Raw genomic sequence first — 22,684 nt, forward strand, 5'->3', positions numbered from 1 at the left:
GCAGCAGCAACACCAGCAACACCAGCAGCAACAGAAGCAACAGCTGCAGCAGCACCATCACCAACTGCAGCAGCAGCATGAGCACTATCGCCATGATCAGCAGCATGATCATAATTACCACCAGCAGCAGCACCATCACCAACAAATTCTGCGGCAGCACCAGCAGCATCACCAACTGCAGCAGCAGCATCATCACCAGCAGCAGCAACAAAGCATGCTGCAGCAGCAACAGCACCATCGCCAAAAGCAGCAGCAGCTCCATCACTATTAACGGAAGCAGCATCAGCACTATCACCAACAGCAGCAGCAGCATCATCACCAGCAGCAGGAGCTGCAGCACTAGCACCCGCACCAGCACCAGCACCAGCACCACAAACAGCAGCAGCATCAACACCATCACCAACAGCTGCAGCAGCACCATCACCCACAGCAGCAGCAGAAGCACCATCACCAGCAGCAGGAGCCGCAGCACCATTACCAGCAAGAGCAGCAGCATCAGCAGCAGCATCATCACCAGCAGCAGAAGCAGCAGCAGCAGCACTATCATAAGCAGAAGCAGCAGCAGCAGCAGCTCCATCACCAGCAGCAGCTGCAGCACCAGCACCAGCAGCAGCACCATAACCAGCAGCAGCATCAACACCATGACCAACAGCTGCAGCAGCACCATCACTAACAGCAGCAACAGCAGCACCATCACCAGTAGCAGGAGCCGCAGCACCATTACCAGCAAGAGCAGCAGCATCAGCAGCAGCATCACCAGCAGCAGAAGCAGCAGCACTATCATAAGCACAAGCAGAAGCAGCAGCAGCACCATCACCAGCAGCAGCAGCAGTAGCAGCACCATTTCTAGTAGCAGCAGCAGCACCACCACAACCATCAGCAGCAACAGCAGCAGCACCTAACCAGGGGCAGTTGGAGCAGCAGCAGCATTATCACAAGCAGCAGCAGCAGCATCACCAGCAGCAACAGCATTAGCATCATCACTAACAGCAGCTGCAGCAGCATCACCAGCAGCAGCAGCAGCATCGGCACCATTGCCAGCAGCTGCAGCAGCACCGGCACCATTGCCAGCGGCTGCAGCAGCACCATCACCAACAAATTCTGCATCAGCATGAGCACCATCCCCAGTAGCATGGCAGCAGCACCATCACCAGCAGAGGTAGCATCAGCAGCCCCATTGCCAGCAGCAGCAGGAGCACAATCACCAGCAGCAAAGCTGCAGCACCAGAAACAGCACCTGCAGCAGCAACACCATCACCAGCAACAGAAGCAGCACCATCATCAGCAGCGGCAGCAGCAATATCACCATCAACAACAGCAGAAGAAGCTGCATCAACATCACCAGCAGCAGCAGCAGCACCAGCAAAAACAATTTCTGCACCATCGCAAACAGCAGCAGCAGAACCATCACCAATAGCAGCAACAGCATCAGCACCATCACCAACAGCGGCAGCAGCACCATCCCCATTGGCAGAAGCAGCATCAGCACTAACACCAGCAGCAGAAGCAGCAACAACACTATCACCAACAGCAGCAGCAGCACCATCACCATTAGCAGAAGCTGCATCAGTGCAATTATCAACAGCAGCAGCGTGGCCATCACCAGCAGCAGAAGCAGCAGCAGCAGCACCAGCACCAACAGCAGCAGCATCACCAGCAACAGAAGCAGTATCAACACCATCACCAGCAGCAGCAGCATCAGCACCATCACCAGCAGTAGGATCACCACGAGATGGAGCAGCACCATTAACAGCTGCAGAAGCAGCAGCACCATCACCGGAAGCAGCCGCACCTTTTCCAGAAACAGCAGCAGCGCTACGACCAACAGCCATGACAAGCGCCATCACCAACAGCTGCAGCAGCACCATCACCAGCAGCAATAGAAGCAGCAGCACCAGGAGCAGCACCATAACCAGAAGCAGCATCAACACCATCACCAACAGCAGCAGCAGCTCCATCACCATTAGCAGAAGCAGCATCGGCACAATCATCAACAGCACCAGCAGCACCATCATCAGCAGCAGAAGCCGCACCACCAGCAGCAGCAGCAGCACCATAACCAGCAGCAGCACCATAACCAGCAGCAGCATCAACACTATCAACAACAGCTGCAGCAGCCCCATCACCCACAGCAGATGCAGCAGCAGCACCACCAACAAGAGCAGCAACATCACCAACAGTAGCAGCATCAGCACCAGCACCAGGAGCAGCGGTAGCACTATCACCAGCAGCAGCAGCACCATTAACAGCAGCAGCAGCACCATCATCAGCAGCAGAACCGTTACTAGAAGCAGCACCAGCACCATCACTAGCAGCAGGAGCCGCAGCACCATCACCAGCAAGAGCAGCAGAAGCAGCAGCACCATCACCAGCAACAGCAGGAGCAGCAGCAGCACAATCACAAGCAGAAGCAGCATCATTACCACACTGCAGCTGCATCAGCACCATCACCAACAGCTGCAGCAGCACCATCACCAGCAGCAATAGAAGCAGCAGCATCATCACCAGCTGCAGCAGCATCAGCATCATCGCCAACATCAGCAGCATCACCAAAATTACCAGCAGCATCAGCACAATCACCAACAAATTCTGCACCAGCACTAGCACCAGCACCAGCAGCAGCAGCATCAACACCATCACCAACAGCTGCAGCAGCTCCATCACCCACAGCAGAAGCAGGAGCAGCACCACCAACAGCAGCAAAACCAGCAGCACCATCATCAATGGCAGCAGCAGCATCACCAGCAGCTGAAGCAACATCAGCATCATCACCAACAGCATCAACACCAGTACAATCACCAGCAACAGAATTAGCACCATCACCAGCAACAGCAGCACCATTTCCAGATGCAGCAGCATGACCACCATGACCAACAGCAGCAACAGCAGCAGCGCCATCACCAACAGCAGTAGGAGCAGCAGCAGCACTATCACAAGCAGAAGAAGCAGCATCAACAGAAGCAGCATAATCAGCACCTTCACTAACAGCAGCAGCACCATCAGCAGCAGCAGCACCATGATCACCAGCAGAGGCAGCAGCAGCACTATTGCAAGCAGGAGCAGTGGCAGCATCACCAGCTGCTGCAGCATCAGCACCATCACCAACACCTGCTGCAACATCATCACCAACAAATTCTGCAGCAGCATCAGGACCATCACCAGCAGCAGCAGCAGCAACATTGCCAGTAACAACAGCAGCACCATTACCAGCAGCATTTGCAGCTGCATCAGCAACTTCAACAACTGCAGCAGCAGCACCATCACCAGCAGCAACAGCAGCAGCACCAACAAATTCTGAAGGAGCATCAGCACCATCACTAACAGCAGCAGCAGCACTATCACAAGCAAAAGCAGCAGCACTATCAGCTCCAACACCAGCAGCAGCAGGACCATCACCAGCTGCAGCACCATTACCAGCAGCAGAAGCAGCAGTGTTAGCACTATCAGCAGCAACAGCAGTAGCACCATCAACAGCAGCAGCAGCACGATTTCCAGTTGCAGAAGCAGCAGCAGCACCATCATTATAGCAGCAGCACCATTTCCAGTAGCAGAAGCAGCACCACCACCACCGTCAGCAGCAACAGCAGCAGCACCATTACCAGGAGCAGTAGGAGCAGCAACAGCACTATCACAAGCAGCAGCAGCAGCAGCATCACCAGCAGCAGCAGCATTAGCATCATCACCAACAGCAGCTGCAGCAGCATCACCAAAAACTGCAGCAGCACCATCACCATCAGCAGTAGCAGCAGCAGCAACTCCATCACCAATAGCAGCAACAGCTGCAGCACCATCACCACCAGCAGCAGCAGTAGCACCATCATCAACAACAGAAGCAGCAGCATTACCAACAGCAGCAGGAGCAGCACCACCATCGCCAGCAGCAGAAACCGCCGCACAGAGCACCAGCACCAGCTTCATCAGCTGCAGCACCATCACCAGAAGCAGAAGCAACAGTAGCATCAGCACCATCACCAACAGCTGAAGCAGTAACATCTGCACCAGCAGCAGAAGCAGCAGCATCATCACTAGGGGCAGCTGCAGCAGTGGCATCATCACCAACAGCATATGCAGCAGCATCACCATGAGTAGAAGGAGCAGCAGCACCATCACCAACAAATTCTGCAGCAGCATGAGCACCATCACCAGTAGCATGGCAGCAGCACCATCACCAGCAGAAGTAGCAGCAGCAGCCCCATCACCAGCAGCAAAGACGCAGCACCAGAACCAGCACCAGCAGCAGCAACACCATCACCAGCAACAGAAGCAGCACCATCACTAGCAGCAGCAGCAGCAATATCACCATCAACAACAGCAGCAACAGCTGCATCACCATCACCAGCAGCAGCAGAAGCATCAGCACCATTGCCAGCAGCGGCAGCAGCACCAGCACAAACAATTTGTGCACCACCACGAGCAGCAGCAACTGCAACATCAGGACCATCGCATACAGCAGCAGCAGAACCATCACCATTAGCAGAAGCAGCATCAGCACCATCACCAACAGCATCAGCAGCACCATCACCATTAGCAGAAGAAGCATCAACACTAACACCAACAGCAGCAGCAGCATCATCACCAGCAGCAGAAAGGAGCAGCAACACCATCACCAACAGCAGCAGCAGCACCATCACCATTAGCAGAAGCAACATCAGCTCAATCATCAACAGCCCAGCATGACCATCACCAGCAGCAGAAGCAGTAGCAGCAGCACCATCACGAACAGCAGCAGGAGCAGCATCACCAGCAGCAGCAGCACCATCACCAACAGCAGCAGCAGAACCATCACCAAAAGCTGCAGCAGCACCATCAACAACAGCAGCAACAGCTGCATCACCATCACCAGCAGAAGCAGCAGTAGCACCATCATCCACAGCAGAAGCAGCAGCATAAGCAACAGGAGCAGCAGCATCATCACCAGCAGCAGCAGGAGCATCATCACCATCGCCAGCAGCTGAAGCCGTCACACCAACACCAGCACCAGAAGCTTCAGCTGCAGCACCATCAGCAGCAGCAGACGCAGCAGTAGCATCAGCAGCATCACCAACAGCTGAAGCAGTACCATCACCAGCAAGAGAAGCAGCAGGAGCACCATCACCAGCAGCTGCAGCATCAGCATCATCACGAGCGGCAGCTACCGCAGTAGCACCATCACCAACAGCAGACGCAGCAGCATCACCAACAGCAGAAGGAGCCATAGCACCATCACCAGCAGTAGCAACAGCATCAGCACCATTGCCAGCAGCTGCAGCAGCAAAATCACCAAAAAACTCTGCAGCAGCATGAGCACCATCACCAGCTGCATGGCAGCAGCACCATCATTAGCTGAAGTCGGAGCAGCAGCCCCATCGCCAGCAGCAGCAGGAGCACCATCACCAGCACAAAGCAGCAGCACCATCACCAACATCAGCAGCATCATCACAATTTCGAGCAGCAGCATGACCAACAAATTCTGCACCAACAGGAGCACCATCACCAGCAGCAACAGCAGCAGCACCAACAATTTCTGAAGGAGCATCAGCACCATCACTAACAGCAGCAGCAGCACCATCACTAGCAGCAGGAGCTGCAGCACTATCACCAGCAAGAGCAGCAGAAGCAGCAGCACCATCACCAGCAGCAGAAGCAGCAGCAGCAGCACGATCACAAGCAAAAGCTGCAGCACTATCAGCTCCATCACCAGCAGCAGCAGCACTATCACAAGCAGCAGCAGTAGCATCACCAGCAGCAGCTGCCGCAGCATCACCAACAGCAGCAGCAGCAGCATCACCAGCAGCAGAAGCAGCAGCAGCAGCATCACCAGCAGCAGCAGCATCAGCACCATCACCAAAAGCTGCAGCAGCATCATCACCATCACAATCAGCAGTAGCAGCAACTCCATTACCAACAGCAGCAACAGCTGCTGCACCATCATGAGCAGAAGCAGCAGATTCAGCACCAACACCATCAGCAGGAGCCGCAGTAACATCACAAGCAGCCAAAGCAGCATCAGCGCCGCACCAGCAGCAGCAGCATCAGGAGCATCACCAACCTCAGCTGCAGCACCATCACCAGCAGAAGAACAGTAGCAACGCCATCACCAACAGCAGAAGCAGCATCAGCACCATCACCAGCAGCCGAAGCAGCATCAGCACCAACGCCAACAGCAACAGCAGCACCAGCAACATCAACAGTAGAAGCAGCAGTAGCAGCACCATCACCAACAGCAGAGGCAGCAGCAGCAGCACCAGAACCAACAGCAGAAGCAGCAGCAGAAACAGCATACCCAACAGCAGCAGCAGCACCATCACCAGCAGTAGAAGCAGCAGCAGTAGCACCATTACCAACAGCAGAAGCAGCAGCAGAAGCAGCATCCCCAACAGCAGCACCATCAACAACAGCAGCAACAGCTGCATCACCATCACCAGCAGAAGCAGCAGTAGCACCATCATCCACAGCAGAAGCAGCAGCATAAGCAACAGCAGCAGCAGCATCATCACCAGCAGTAGCAGGAGCATCAACACCATCACCAGCAGCACAAGCTGTCACACCAACCCCAGCACCAGAAGCTTCAGCTGCAGCACCATCAGCAGCAGCAGACGCAGCAGTAGCATCAGCAGCATCACCAACAGCTGAAGAAGTACCATCACCAGCAAGAGAAGCAGCAGGAGCACCATCACCAGCAGCTGCAGCATCAGCATCATCACGAGCGGCAGCTGCCACAGTAGCACCATCACCAACAGCAGATGCAGCAGCATCACCAACAGCAGAAGGAGCCATAGCACCATCACCAGCAGTAGCAACAGCATCAGCACCATTGCCAGCAGCTGCAGCAGCAAAATCACCAAAAAACTCTGCAGCAGCATGAGCACCATCACCAGCTGCATGGCAGCAGCACCATCATTAGCTGAAGTCGGAGCAGCAGCCCCATCGCCAGCAGCAGCAGGAGCACCATCACCAGCAGCAAAGCAGCAGCACCATCACCAACATCAGCAGCATCATCACAATTTCGAGCAACAGCAGCATGACCAACAAATTCTGCACCAACAGGAGCACCATCACCAGCAGCAACAGCAGCAGCACCAACAATTTCTGAAGGAGCATCAGCACCATCACTAACAGCAGCAGCAGCACAATCACTAGCAGCAGGAGCCGCAGCACCATCACCAGCAAGAGCAGCAGAAGCAGCAGCACCATCACCAGCAGCAGAAGCAGCAGCAGCAGCACGATCACAAGCAAAAGCTGCAGCACTATCAGCTCCATCACCAGCAGCAGCAGCACTATTTCCAGTAGCAGAAGCAGCATCACCACCTCCGTCAGCAGCAACAGCAGCAGCACCATTACCAGGAGCAGTAGGAGCAGCAGCAGCACTATCACAAGCAGCAGCAGTAGCATCACCAGGAGCAGCTGCCGCAGCATCACCAACAGCAGCAGCAGCAGCATCACCAGCAGCAGAAGCAGCAGCAGCAGCATCACCAGCAGCAGCAGCATCAGCACCATCACCAAAAGTTGCAGCAGCATCATCACCATCACAATCAGCAGTCGCAGCAACTCCATTACCAACAGCAGCAACAGCTTCTGCACCATCATGAGCAGAAGCAGCAGATTCAGCACCAACACCATCAGCAGGAGCCGCAGTAACATCTCAAGCAGCCAAAGCAGCATCAGCGCCGCACCAGCAGCAGCAGCATCAGGAGCATCACCAACCTCAGCAGCAGCACCATCACCAGCAGAAGCAGCAGTAGCAACGCCATCACCAACAGCAGAAGCAGCATCAGCACCATCACCAGCAGCCGAAGCATCATCAGCACCAACGCCAACAGCAACAGCAGCACCAGCAACATCAACAGTAGAAGCAGCAGTAGCAGCACCATCACCAACAGCAGAGGCAGCAGCAGCAGCACCAGAACCAACAGCAGAAGCAGCAGCAGAAACAGCATACCCAACAGCAGCAGCAGCACCATCACCAGCAGTAGAAGCAGCAGCAGTAGCACCATTACCAACAGCAGAAGCAGCAGCAGAAGCAGCATCCCCAACAGCAGCACCATCAACAACAGCAGCAACAGCTGCATCACCATCACCAGCAGAAGCAGCAGTAGCACCATCATCCACAGCAGAAGCAGCAGCATAAGCAACAGGAGCAGCAGCATCATCACCAGCAGTTGCAGGAGCATCAACACCATCACCAGCAGCACAAGCTGTCACACCAACACCAGCACCAGAAGCTTCAGCTGCAGCACCATCAGCAGCAGCAGACGCAGCAGTAGCATCAGCAGCATCACCAACAGCTGAAGAAGTACCATCACCAGCAAGAGAAGCAGCAGGAGCACCATCACCAGCAGCTGCAGCATCAGCATCATCACGAGCGGCAGCTGCCACAGTAGCACCATCACCAACAGCAGACGCAGCAGCATCACCAACAGCAGAAGGAGCCATAGCACCATCACCAGCAGTAGCAACAGCATCAGCACCATTGCCAGCAGCTGCAGCAGCAAAATCACCAAAAAACTCTGCAGCAGCATGAGCACCATCACCAGCTGCATGGCAGCAGCACCATCATTAGCTGAAGTCGGAGCAGCAGCCCCATCGCCAGCAGCAGCAGGAGCACCATCACCAGCAGCAAAGCAGCAGCACCATCACCAACATCAGCAGCATCATCACAATTTCGAGCAGCAGCAGCAAAACCAACAAATTCTGCACCAACAGGAGCACCATCACCAGCAGCAACAGCAGCAGCACCAACAATTTCTGAAGGAGCATCAGCACCATCACTAACAGCAGCAGCAGCACAATCACTAGCAGCAGGAGCCGCAGCACCATCACCAGCAAGAGCAGCAGAAGCAGCAGCACCATCACCAGCAGCAGAAGCAGCAGCAGCAGCACGATCACAAGCAAAAGCTGCAGCACTATCAGCTCCATCACCAGCAGCAGCAGCACTATTTCCAGTAGCAGAAGCAGCATCACCACCTCCGTCAGCAGCAACAGCAGCAGCACCATTACCAGGAGCAGTAGGAGCAGCAGCAGCACTATCACAAGCAGCAGCAGTAGCATCACCAGCTGCAGCTGCCGCAGCATCACCACCAGCAGCAGCAGCAGCATCACCAGCAGCAGAAGCAGCAGCAGCAGCATCACCAGCAGCAGCAGCATCAGCACCATCACCAAAAGCTGCAGCAGCATCATCACCATCACAATCAGCAGTCGCAGCAACTCCATTACCAACAGCAGCAATAGCTGCTGCACCATCAGGAGCAGAAGCAGCAGATTCAGTACCAACACCATCAGCAGGAGCCGCAGTAACATCACAAGCAGCCGAAGCAGCATCAGCGCCGCACCAGCAGCAGCAGCATCAGGAGCATCACCAACCTCAGCAGCAGCACCATCACCAGCAGAAGCAGCAGTAGCAACACCATCACCAACAGCAGAAGCAGCATCAGCACCATCACCAGCAGCCGAAGCATCATCAGCACCAACGCCAACAGCAACAGCAGCACCAGCAACATCAACAGTAGAAGCAGCTGTAGCAACACCATCACCAACAGCAGAGGCAGCAGCAGCAGCAGCAGAACCAACAGCAGAAGCAGCAGCAGAAACAGCATACCCAACAGCAGCAGGAGCAGCAGCACCATCACCAGCAGTAGAAGCAGCAGCAGTAGCACCATTACCAACAGCAGAAGCAGCAGCAGAAGCAGCATCCCCAACAGCAGCAGCAGCACCATCACCAGCAGCAACAAAACCAACAGCAGCAGCAATAGCCCCATCACCAGTAGCAGAAGAAGCAGCAGCACCATCACTTTCAGCAGCTGCAGCATCTGCACTATCACCAACAGCGGCAGCTGCAGCAATACCATCTTAAGTAGCAGAGGCAGCATCAGCACCATCACCAACATCAGCAGCATCATCAGCACCATCACCAAGAGCAGCAGTAGCACCATCACCAGCAGCAACAAATCCAACAGCAGTAGCAGTGGCCTCATCACCAGTAGCAGAAGCAGCATCAGCACCATCACTTTCAGCAGCTGCAGCATCAGCACCATCACCAACATCAGCAGCATCATCAGCACCATCATCAACAGCAGCAGCGTAACCATCACCAGGAGCAGAAGCAGCAGTGCAGCACCATCACCAACAGCAGCAGCATCAGCACCATCACCACAGTAGCACCACCACCAGCTGCAGCAGCACCATTAACAGCTGCAGAAGCAGCATCAGCACCATCATCAGCAGCAGCAGCACAATTACCAGAAGCAGCAGCAGCACCACGACCACAAACAGCAGCAACAGCAACAGTACCATCACCAGCAGCAGGAGCAGCAGCAGCACAATCACAAGCAGAAGCAGCAGCATCACCACATTGCACCAGCATCAGCGCCATCACCAACAGCTGCAGCAGCACCATCACCAGTAGCAATAGAAGCAGCAGCACCAGTAGCAACACCATAACCAGAAGCAGCATCAACACTATCACCAACAGCAGCAGCAGCTCCATCACCAACAGTAGCAGCATCAGCACCAGCACCAGCAGCAGCAGTAGCACGATCACCAGCAGCAGCAGCACCATTAACAGCTGCAGAAGCAGCAGCAGCCCCAGCATCAGTTGCAGAACCGTTACTAGAAGCAGCAGCTGCACCGCGACCACCAACAGCTACAACAACAGCAGTACCATCACCAGCAGCAGTAGGAGCAGCAGCAGCACAATCACAAGCAGAAGCAGCATCATTACCACACTGCAGCTGCATCAGCATCATCACCAACAGCTGCAGCAGCACCATCACCAGTAGCAATAGAAGCAGCAGCATCATCACCAGCTGCAGCAGCATCAGCATCATTGCCAGCATCAGCAGCATCACCAAAAGTACCAGCAGCATTTGCACAATCACCAACAAATTCTGCATCAGCACCAGCACCAGCACCAGCAGCAGCAGCAGCAGCAGCACCATAACCAGCAGCAGCATCAACACCATCACCAACAGCTGCAGCAGCTCCATCACCCACAGCAGAAGTTGGAGCAGCACCACCAACAGCAGCAAAACCATCAGTACCATCACCAATGGCAGCAGCAGCACCATCACCAGCAGCTGAAGCAGCATCAGCATCATCACCAACAGCATCAACACCAGTACAATCACCAGCAGCAGAATTAGCACCATCACCGGCAACAGCAGCACCATTTCCAGACGCAGCAGCATCACCACCATGACCAACAGCAGCAACAGCAGCAGCACCATCACCAACAGCAGTAGGAGCAGCAGCAGCACTATCACAAGCAGAAGAAGCAGCATCAACAGAAGTAGCATAATCAGCACCTTCACTAACAGCAGCAGCACCACCACCAACACCTGCTGCAGCATCATCACCAACAAATTCTGCAGCAGCATCAGGACCATCACCAGCAGCAGCAGCAGCAACATCGCCAGTAGCAACAGCAGCACCATTACCAGCAGCAGCTGCAGCTGCATCAGCAACTTCACCAACAGCAGCAGCAGCACCATCACCAGCAGCAACAGCAGCAGCACCAACAAATTCTGAAGGAGCATCAGCACCATCACTAACAGCAGCAGCAGCACCATCACCAGTAGCAGAAGCAGCAGCAGCAGCAGCACTATCACAAGCAAAAGCAGCAGCACTATCAGCTCCATCACCAGCAGCAGCAGGACCAGCACCAGCTGCAGCACCATTACCAGCAGCTTCAGCACTATCAGCAGCAACAGCAGTAGCACCATCACCAGCAGCAGCAGCACGATTACCAGCTGCAGAAGCAGCAGCACCATCACCAGCAGCAGCAGCACCATTTTCAGTATCAGAAGCAGCACCACCACCACCACCGTCAGCAGCAACAGCAGCAGCACCATTACCAGGAGCAGTAGGAGCAGCAGCAGCATTATCACAAGCAGCAGCAGCAGCATCACCAGCAGCAGCTGCAGCAGCATCACCAGCAGCAGCAGCAGCACCATCACCAGCAGCAGAAGCAGCAGCAGCAGCATCACCAGCAGCAGCAGCATCAGCAACATCACCAAAAGCTGCAGCAGCACCATCACCATCAGCATTAGCAGCAACTCCATCACCAACAGCAGCAACAGCTGCAGCACCATCAGCAGCAGCAGCAGCAGCAGTAGCAGTAGCACCATCATCAACAACAGAAGCAGCAGAATTACCAACAGCAGCAGCCGCACCATCACGAGCAGCAGCAGGAGCATCATCACCATCGCCAGCAGCAGAAACCGCCGCACCAGCACCAGCACCAGCACCAGCTTCATCAGCTGCAGCACTATCACCAGAAGCAGAAGCAGCAGTAGCATCAGCACCATCACCAACAGCTGAAGCAGTACCATCACCGCCAGCAGCAGAAGCAGCAGGAGCACCATCAACAGCAGCAGCAGCATCAGCATCATTACTAGGGGCAGCTGCAGCAGTAGCATCATCACCAACAGCAGATGCAGCAGCATTACCAAGAGCAGAAAGAGCAGCCGCACCATCACCAGCAGTAGTAGCATCATCATCATCATCACGAGCAGAAGTAGCAGCAGTAGCCCCATCACCAGCAGCAGTAGAAGAACCATCACCAGCAGCAAATCCGCAGCACCAGAACCAGCACCAGCAACAGCAACACCATCACCAGCAACAGAAGCTTCACCATCACCAGCAGCAGCAGCAGCATCAGCACAATTGCCAGCAGCTGCAGCAACACTAGCACAAAAAACTTGTGCACCACCATGAGCAGCAACATCAGCGCCATCGCATTCAGCAGCAGTAGAACCATCACCATTAGCAGAAGCAGCATCAGCACCATCACCAACAGCATCAGCAGCACCATCATCTTTAGCAGAAGAAGCATCAGCACTAACACCAACAGCATCAACAGCATCATCACCAGCAGCAGAAGCAGCAGCAACACCATCACCAACAGCAGCAGCAGCACCATCACCATTAGCAGAAGCAACATGAGTTCAATCATCAAGAGCCCAGCATGACCATCACCAGCAGCAGAAGCAGTAGCAGCAGCACCATCACGAACAGCAGCAGTAGCAGAATCACGAGCAGCAGCAGCACCATCACCAACAACAGCAGCAGAACCATCACCAACAGCAGCAACAGCTGCATCACCATCACCAGCAGAAGCAGCAGTAGCACCATCATCAACAGCAGAAGCAGCAGCATAAGCAAAAGAAGCAGCAGCAGCTTCATCACAACCAGCAGCAGGAGCATCATCACCATCGCCAGCAGCAAAGCCGCCACACCAACACCAGCACCAGCAGCTTCAGCAGCAGCACCATCACCAGCAGCAGCAGGACCATTTCAAGTAGCAGAAGCAGCACCACCACCACCGTCAGTAGCCACAGCAGCAGCACCATTAGCAGGAGCATTAGGAGCAGCAGCAGCACTATTACAAGCAGTAGCAGCACCATCACCAGCAGCAGCAGCACCATTTCCAGTAGCAGAAGCAGCACCACCACCACCGTCAGCAGCAGCAGGAGCAGCACCATTACCATGAGCAGTATGAGCAGCAGCAGCACTATCACAAGCAGCAGCAGCATCACCAGCAGCAGCTGAAGCAGCATCACCAGCAGCAGCAGCACCATCACCAGCAGCAGCAGCATCAGCACCATCACCAAAAGCTGCAGCAGCACCATCACCATCACAATCAGCAGTAGCAGCAACTCCATCACCAACAGCAGCAACAGCTGCAGCACCATCACCAACAGCAGCAGCAGCAGCAAATCCGGCAGCTGAAGCAGCATCAGCATCATCACCAACAGCATCAGCACCAGTACCATCAACAGCAGCAGAAGTGGCACCATCACCAGCAGCAGCAGCACCATTAACAGCTGCTGAAGCAGCTGCAGCACCATCACCAGCAGCAGCAGCACTATTTACAAAGCAGCAGCACGACCTACAAGACCAACAGCAGCGGCAGCATCAGCAACATCACCAACAGCAGGAGCAGCAGCATCAGCAGATTCAACAACAACAGAAGCAGCAGCACCATCAGCAGCAGAAGCAGCAGATCCGCACCAAGACCATCAGCAGGAGCCGCAGTACCATCACCAGCAATCGAAGCAGCATCAGCGCCGCACCAGCAGCAGCAGCATCAGGAGCATCACCAACCTCAGCAGCAGCACCATCACCAGCAGAAGCAGCAGTAGCAACACCATCACCAGCAGCAGAAGCAGCATCAGCACCATCACCATCAGCAGAAGCAGCATCAGCACCATCAACAACAGCAGCAGCAGTATTATCACCAGCAACCAAAGCAGCATCAGCACCATCACCAACAGCAGCAGTAGCACCAGCACCATCAACAGCAGAAGCAGCAGTAGCAACACCAACACCAACAGCAGAAGCAGCAGCAGCAGCTCCATTACCAACAGCAGAAGCAGCAACAGAAGCAGCATCCCCAACAGCAGCAGCAGCAACATCACCAGTAGCAACAAAACCAACAACAGAAACCGTAGCCCCATCACCAGTAGCAGAAGCAGCATCAGCAACATCACTTTCAGCAGCTGCAGCATCTGCACCATCACCAACAGTGGCAGCTGCCGCAACACCATCATAAGTAGCAGAGGCAGCATCAGCACCATCACCAACATCAGCAGCATCATCAGCACCATCACCAACAGCAGCAGCATTAGCAAATGCAGCCGAAGTACCATGAGCACCATCACCAAAAGCAGCAGCAGCACCAACACCAGTAGAAGTACTATTAACTATACCATCAGACATAGCAGAAGCAGCAGCAACATCGTCACCAACAGGAGCAGCAGCATCAGCACCATCACCAGCAGCAGCAGCACTATCAGAAGCAGCACCATCACCAAGAGCAGAAGCAGCAGCAGTGTCATCACCAACAACAGCAGCAGCATAATCACCAACAGCAGCACCATCAACAACAGCAGCAGCAGCATTTGCAACAGCACTATTGCCAATAACAGCAGCATCAACACCAACAACAGCATCAGCAGCACCACCAACAGCAGCAGCAGAAGCCACAGCAACACCATAACCAAAAGCAGCAGCAGTACCATCACCAGCAGCAGAAGCTGCAGCAGCACCATCACCAAGAGCAGAAGCAGCAGCAGTGTCATCACCAACAACAGCAGCAGCATAATCACCAACAGCAGCACCATCAACAACAGCAGCAGCAGCATTTGCAACAGCACTATTGCCAATAACAGCAGCATCAACACCAACAACAGCATCAGCAGCACCACCAACAGCAGCAGCAGAAGCCGCAGCAACACCATAACCAAAAGCAGCAGCAGTACCATCACCAGCAGCAGAAGCCGCAGCAGCACCATCACCAAGAGCAGCGGCCACAGCACCATCACCAGCAGCAGCAGCATCACCAGCAGCAGCAGCATTAGCATCATTACAAACAGCAGCTGCAGCTGCATCACCAGCAGCAGCAGCGCCAACACCAGCAGCAGAAGCAGCAGCAGCACCATCACCATCAGCAGTAGCAGCAGCAGCAACTCCATCACCAACAGCAGCAACAGATGCAGCACCATCACCAGCAGCAGGAGTATCATCACCATCGCCAGCAGCAGAAGCCACCGCACCAACACCAGCACCAGAAGCTTCAGCTGCAGCACCATCAGCAGAAGCAGTAGCAGCATTAGCATCAGCACCATCACCAAAAGCAGAAGCAGTGCCATCACCAGCAGCAGAAGCAGCAGGAGCACCATCACAAGCAGCTGCAGCATCAGCATCATCACGAGCGGCAGCTACCACAGTAGCACCATCACCAACAGCAGATGCAGCAGCATCACCAACAGCAGAAGGAGCCGTAGCACCACCACTAGCAGTAGCAACAGCATCAGCACCATTGCCAGCAGCTGCAGCAGCAAAATCACCAAACAATTCTGCAGCAGCATGAGCACCATCACCAGTAGCATGGCAGCAGCACCATCATTAGCTGAAGTCGGAGCAGCAGCCCCATCGCCAGCAGCAGCAGGAGCACCATCACCAGCAGCAAAGCAGCAGCACCATCACCAACATCAGCAGCATCATCACAATTTCGATCAGCAGCACCATCACCAACAAACTCTGCACCCGCACCAGCACCAGTACCAGCACCAGCACCAGCACCAGCAGCAGCACCATAACCAGCAGCAGCATCAACACCATCACCAACAGATGCAGCAGCCCCATCACCCACAGCAGAAGCAGCAGCAGCACAACCAACAGCAGCAACAGCATCAGCACCATCACCAACAGCAGCAGCAGCAGCAAATCCGGCAGCTAAAGCAGCATCAGCATCATCTCCAACAGCTTCAGCACCAGTACCATCACCAGCAGCAGAAGTAGCACCATCACCAGCAGCAGCTGCACCATTACCAGCTGCTGAAGCAGCCGCAGCACCATCACAAGCAGCCGCAGCACTATTTCCAGAAGCAGCAGCACGACCAACACGACCAACAGCAGCAGCAGCATCAGCAACATCACCAACAGCAGAAGCAGCAGCATCAGCAGCTTCAACAACAACAGAAACAGCAGCACCATCAGGAGCAGAAGCAGCAGTAGCAACACCATCACCAACGGCAGAAGCAGCATCAGCACCATCACCATCAGCAGAAGCAGCATCAGCACCATCAAAAATAACGGCAGCAGTATTATCACCAGCAACCGAAGCAGCATCAGCACCATCAACAGCAGAACAGCAGTAGCAACACCATCACCAACAGCAGAAGCAGCAGCAGCAGCACCATTACCAACAGCAGTAGCAGCAGCAGAAGCAGCATCCCCAACAGCAGCAGCAGCACCATCACCAGCAGCAACAAAACCAACAGCAGCAGCAGTAGCCCCATCACCAGTAGCAGAAGCAGCATCAGCACCATCACTTTCAGCAGCTGCAGCATCAGCACCATCATCAACAGCGGCAGTTGCAGCAATACCATCATAAGTAGCAGAGGCAGCATCAGCACCATCACCAACATCAGCAGCATCATCAGCACCATCACCAACAGCAGCAGCAGCACCATCACCAGCAGCAACAAAACCAACAGCAGCAGCAGTAGCCCCATCACCAGTAGCAGAAGCAGCATCAGCACCATCACTTTTAGCAGCTGCAGCATCAGCACCATCACCAACAACAGCAGCAGCATAATCACCAACAGCAGCACCATCAACAACAGCAGCAGCAGCATTTGAAACAGCACTATTGCCAATAACAGCAGCATCAACACCAACAACAGCATCAGCAGCACCACCAACAGCAGCAGCAAAAGCCGCAGCAACACCATAACCAAAAGCAGCAGCAGCAGTACCATCACCAGCAGCAGAGGCCACAGCACCATCACCAGCAGCAGCAGCAGCACCATCAGCTGATGAATCATCAGTACCATCAACAACAGCAGCAGCAGCAGCACCATAACCAGCAGTTGAATCAGCAGCCGCAACAGTACAATCATCAACAACAGAAGCATCAGCAAAATCAGCTGCAGCAGCAGCAGTGGCAGCCCCACCATCACCAGCAGCAGCACCATCACCAGCAGCAGCTGCAGCAGCATCACCAGCAGCAACAGCAGCAGCACCAACAAATTCTGAAGGAGCATCAGCACCATCACCAACAGCAGCAGCAACACCATCAGCAGCAGCAGGAGACGCAGTACCAGCACCAGCAAGAGCAGCAGAAGCATCAGCTCCATCACCAGCAGCAGCAGCAGGACCATCACCAGCTGCAGCACCATTACCAGCAGCAGAAGCAGCAGTGTCAGCACAGCAGCAGCAACAGCAATAGCACCATCACCAGCAGCAGCAGCACGATTACCAGCTGAAGAAGCAGCAGCAGCACCATCACCAGCATCAGCAGCACCATTTCCAGTAGCAGAAGCAACACCACCACCAGCAACAGCAGCAGCATCATTACCCGGAGCAGTGGGCGCAGGAGCAACAATATCACAAGCAGCAGCAGCAGCATCACCACCAGCAGCAGCATTAGCATCATTACAAACAGCAGCTGCAGCTGCATCACCAGCAGCAGCAGCAGCACCATCACCAGCAGCAGAAGCAGCAGCAGCACCATCACCATCAGCAGTAGCAGCAGCAGCAGCAGCAACTCCATCACCAACAGCAGCAACAGCTGCAGCACCATCAGCAGCAGCGGGAGCTTCATCACCATCGCCAGCAGCAGAAGCCACCACACCAACACCAGCACCAGAAGCTTCAGCTGCAGCACCATCAGCAGAAGCAGTAGCAGCATTAGCATCAGCACCATCACCAAAAGCTGAAGCAGTACCATCACCAGCAGCAGAAGCAGCAGGAGCACCATCACAAGCAGCTGCAGCATCAGCATCATCACGAGCGGCAGCTGCCACAGTAGCACCATCACCAACAGCAGATGCAGCAGCATCACCAACAGCAGAAGGAGTCGTAGCACCACCACTAGCAGTAGCAACAGCATCAGCACCATTGCCAGCAGCTGCAGCAGCAAAATCACCAAAAAATTCTGCAGCAGCATGAGCACCATCACCAGTAGCATGGCAGCAGCACCATCATTAGCTGAAGTCGGAGCAGCAGCCCCATCGCCAGCAGCAGCAAGAGCACCATCACCAGCAGCAAAGCAGCAGCACCATCACCAACATCAGCAGCATCATCACAATTTCGAGCAGCAGCACCATCACCAACAAACTCTGCACCCGCACCAGCACCAGCACCAGCACCAGCAGCAGCACCATAACCAGCAGCAGCATCAACACCATCACCAACAGATGCAGCAGCCCCATCACCCACAGCAGAAGCAGCAGCTGCACAACCAACAGCAGCAACAGCATCAGCACCATCACCAACAGCAGCAGCAGCAGCAAATCCGGCAGCTAAAGCAGCATCAGCATCATCACCAACAGCTTCAGCACCAGTACCATCACCAGCAGCAGACGTAGCACCATCCACCAGCAGCAGCTGCACCATTACCAGCTGCTGAAGAAGCCGCAGCACCATCACAAGCAGCCGCAGCACTATTTCCAGAAGCAGCAGCATGACCAACACGACCAACAACAGCAGCATCATCAGCACCCTCACCAACAGCAGCAGCAGCATTAGCACCAGCAGCCGAAACACCATGAGCAACATCACCAGCAGCAGCAGCAACACCATCACCAACAGAAGTACTATTAGCTACACCATCAGACATAGCAGAAGCAGCAGCAACATTGTCACCAACAGGAGCAGCAGCATCAGCACCATCACCAGCATCCGCAGCACCATCAGAAGGAGCACCATCACCAAGAGAAGAAGCAGCAGCAGCGCCTTCACCAACAACAACAGCAGCATAATCACCAATAGCAGCACCATCAACAACAGCAGCAGCAGCATTTGCATCAGCACTATTGCCAATGACAGCAGCATCAGCACCAACAACAGCATCAGCAGCATCACCACCAGCAGCAGCAGAAGCCGCAGCAGCACCATCACCAGGATCAGCAGCAGCAGTACCATCACCAGCAGCAGCAACAGCAGTAGCACCATCTCCAGCAGCAGCAGCACCATTACCAGCTGCAGAAGCAGCAGCAGCACCATCACCAGCAGCAGCAGCACCATTTCCAGTAGCAGAAGCAGCACCACCATCACCGTCAGCAGCAACAGCAGCAGCAGCATTACCAGGAGCATTAGGAGTAGCAGCAGCACTATCACAAGCATCAACAGCAGCATCACCAGCAGCAGCAGCATTAGCATCATTACAAACAGCAGCTGCAGCAGCATCACCAGCAGCAGCAGCATCATCACCCTCACCAAAAGCTGCTTCAGCACCATCACCATCACCAGCAGCAGTAGCACCATCAACAACAGAAGCAGCAGCATTATCAACAGCAGCAGCAGCATCATCACGAGCAGCAGCAGAAGCATCATCACCATCGCCAGCAGCAGAAACCGCCGCACAGCACCAGCACCAGCTTCATCAACAGCAGCACCATCACCAGAAGCAGAAGCAGCAGTAGCATCAGCACCATCACCAACAGCTGAAGCAGTACCATCAGCACCAGCAGTGGAAGCAGCAGGAGCACCATCACCAGCAGCAGCAGCATCAGCATCATCACTAGGGGCAGCTGCAGCAGTAGCATCATCACCAACAGTAGATACATCAGCATCACCATGAGCAGAAGGAGCAGCAGCACTATTACCAGCATTAGCAGCAGCATCAGCACCATTGCCAGCAGCTGCAGCAGCACCATCACCAACAAATTCTGCAGCAGCATGAGCACCATCACCAGTAGCATGGCAGCAGCACCATCACCAGCAGAAGTAGCAGCAGCAGCCCCATCGCCAGCAGCAGTTGGAGCACCATCACCAGCAGCAAAGCTGCAGCACCAGAACCAGCACCAGCATCAGCAACACCATCACCAGCAGCAGCAGCAGCAATACAACCATCAACAACAGCAGGGAAGCTGCATTACCATCGCCAGCAGCAGCAGCAGCATCAGCACCATTGCCAGCAGTTGCACCAGCACCAGCACAAACTATTTGTGCACCACCACGAGCAGCAGCAACAGCAGCATCAGAACCATCGCATACAGCAGCAGCGGAACCATCACCATTAGCAGAAGCAGCATCAGCACCATCACCAACAGCATCAGCAGCACCATCACCATTAGCAGAAGCTGCATCAGCACCATCAGCAACAGCATCAGCAGCACCATCACCATTAGCAGAAGCAGCATCAGCACTAACACCAACAGCAGCAGCAGCATCATCACCAGCAGCAGAAGCAGCAGCAACAGCAGCACTATCCTCAACAGCCCAGCATGACTATCAACATTAGCAGAAGCAGCATCAGCACCATCACCATCAGCATCAGCAGCACCATCACCATTAGCAGAAGCAGCATCAGCACTAACACCAACAGCAGCAGCAGAAGCAGCAGCAACATTATAACCAGCAGCAGCAGCAGCACCATCACCATTAGCAGAAGCAGCATCAGCAGTAACACCAACAGCAGCAGCAGCACCATCACAAACAGCAGCAGAAGCAGTATCACCAGCAGCAATAGCACCATCTCCAAAAGCAGCAGCAGCACCAACACCAACAGCATCAGCAGCACCATCACCAAAAGCTGCAGCAGCACCATCACCAACAGCAGCAACAGCTGCATCACCATCACCAGCAGAAGCAGCAGTAGCAACATCATCAACAGCAGAAGCATCAGCATAAGCAACAGCAGCAGCAGATGCATCATCACCAGCAAGAGCAGGAGTATCATCACCATCGCCAGCAGCAGAAGCTGCCGCACCAACACCAGCACCAGAAGCTTCAGCTGCAGCACCATCAGCAGAAGCAGTAGCAGCAGTAGAATCAGCACCATCACCAACAGCTGAAGCAGTACCATCACCAGCAGCAGAAGCAGCAGGAGCACCATCACCAGCAGCTGCAGCAGCAGCATCATCACGAGCAGCAGCTGCCGCATTAGGGCCATCACTAACAGCAGACGCAGCAGCATCAGCAACAGCAGAAGGAGCCGTAGCACCACCACCAGTAGTAGCAACAGCATCAGCACCATTGCCAGCAGCTGCAGCAGCAGAATCACCAAGAAATTCTGCAGCAGCATGAGCACCATCACCAGTAGCATGGCAGCAGCACCATCATTAGCTGAAATAGCAGCAGGAGCCCCATCGCCAGCAGCAGCAGGAGCACCATCACCAGCAGCAACAGGAGCACCATCACCAACATCAGCAGCATCATCACAATTTCGAGCAGCAGCACCATCACCAACAAACTCTGCACCCGCACCAGCACCAGCACCAGCACCATGATCAACAGCAGCATCAACACCATCACCAACATCTGCAGCAGCCCCATCACCCACAGCAGAAGCAGCAGCAGCACAACCAACAGCAGCAACAGCATCAGCACCATCACCAACAGCAGCAGCAGCAGCAAATCCGGCAGCTGAAGCAGCATCAGCATCATGACCAAAAGCATCAGCACCAGTACCATCACCAGCAGCAGAAGTAGCACCATCACAAGCAGCCGCAGCACTATTTCCAGAAGCAGCAGCACGACCAACATGACCAACAGCAGCAGCAGCATCAGCAACATCACCAGCAGCAGAAGCAGCAAAATCAGCAGCTTCAACAACAACAGAAGCAGCAGCACCATCAGGAGCAGAAGCAGCAGATCCAGCACCAACACCATCAGCAGGAGCCACAGTACCATCACCAGCAGCCGGAGCAGCATCAGTGCCGCACCAGCAGCAGCAGCATCAGGAGCATCACCAACCTCAGCAGCAACACCATCACCAACAGCAGAAGCAGCATCAGCACCATCACCAACAGCAGAAGCAGCATCAGCACCATCAACAACAGCAGCAGCAGTATTATTAACAGCAGCCGAAGCAGCATCAGCACCATCGCCAACAGCAGCAGCAGCAGCACCACCAATACCTACAGCAGAAGCAGCAGCAGAAGCAACATCCCCAACAGCAGCAGCAGCACCTTCAGCAGCAGCAACAAAACCAACAGCAGCAGCGGTAGCCCCATCACCAGTAGCAGAAGCAGCATCAGCACCATCACTTTCAACAGCTGCAGCATCAGCACCATCACCAACAGCGGCAGCTGCAGCTACACCATCATAAGTAGCAGAGGCAGCATCAGCACCATCATCAACATCAGCAGCATCATCAGCACCATCACCAATAGCAGCAGAAGCACCATCACCAGCAGCAACAAAACCAACAGCAGCAGCAGTAGCCCCATCACAATTAGCAGAAGCAGCATCAGCA

The 22,684-nt window shown here is 54.5% G+C and overlaps 1 pseudogene; it reads left to right on the forward strand.

Moving 5' to 3' along the window:
- The first annotated feature begins 1,111 nt into the window (after positions 1–1,111).
- LOC121276724 lies at positions 1,112–22,286 on the forward strand (annotated as a pseudogene).
- Positions 22,287–22,684: the final 398 nt, after the last annotated feature.

The sequence above is a fragment of the Carcharodon carcharias genome, chromosome 4 (assembly GCF_017639515.1).
Source record: "Carcharodon carcharias isolate sCarCar2 chromosome 4, sCarCar2.pri, whole genome shotgun sequence".
In the NCBI taxonomy this organism is placed as follows: domain Eukaryota; kingdom Metazoa; phylum Chordata; class Chondrichthyes; order Lamniformes; family Lamnidae; genus Carcharodon; species Carcharodon carcharias.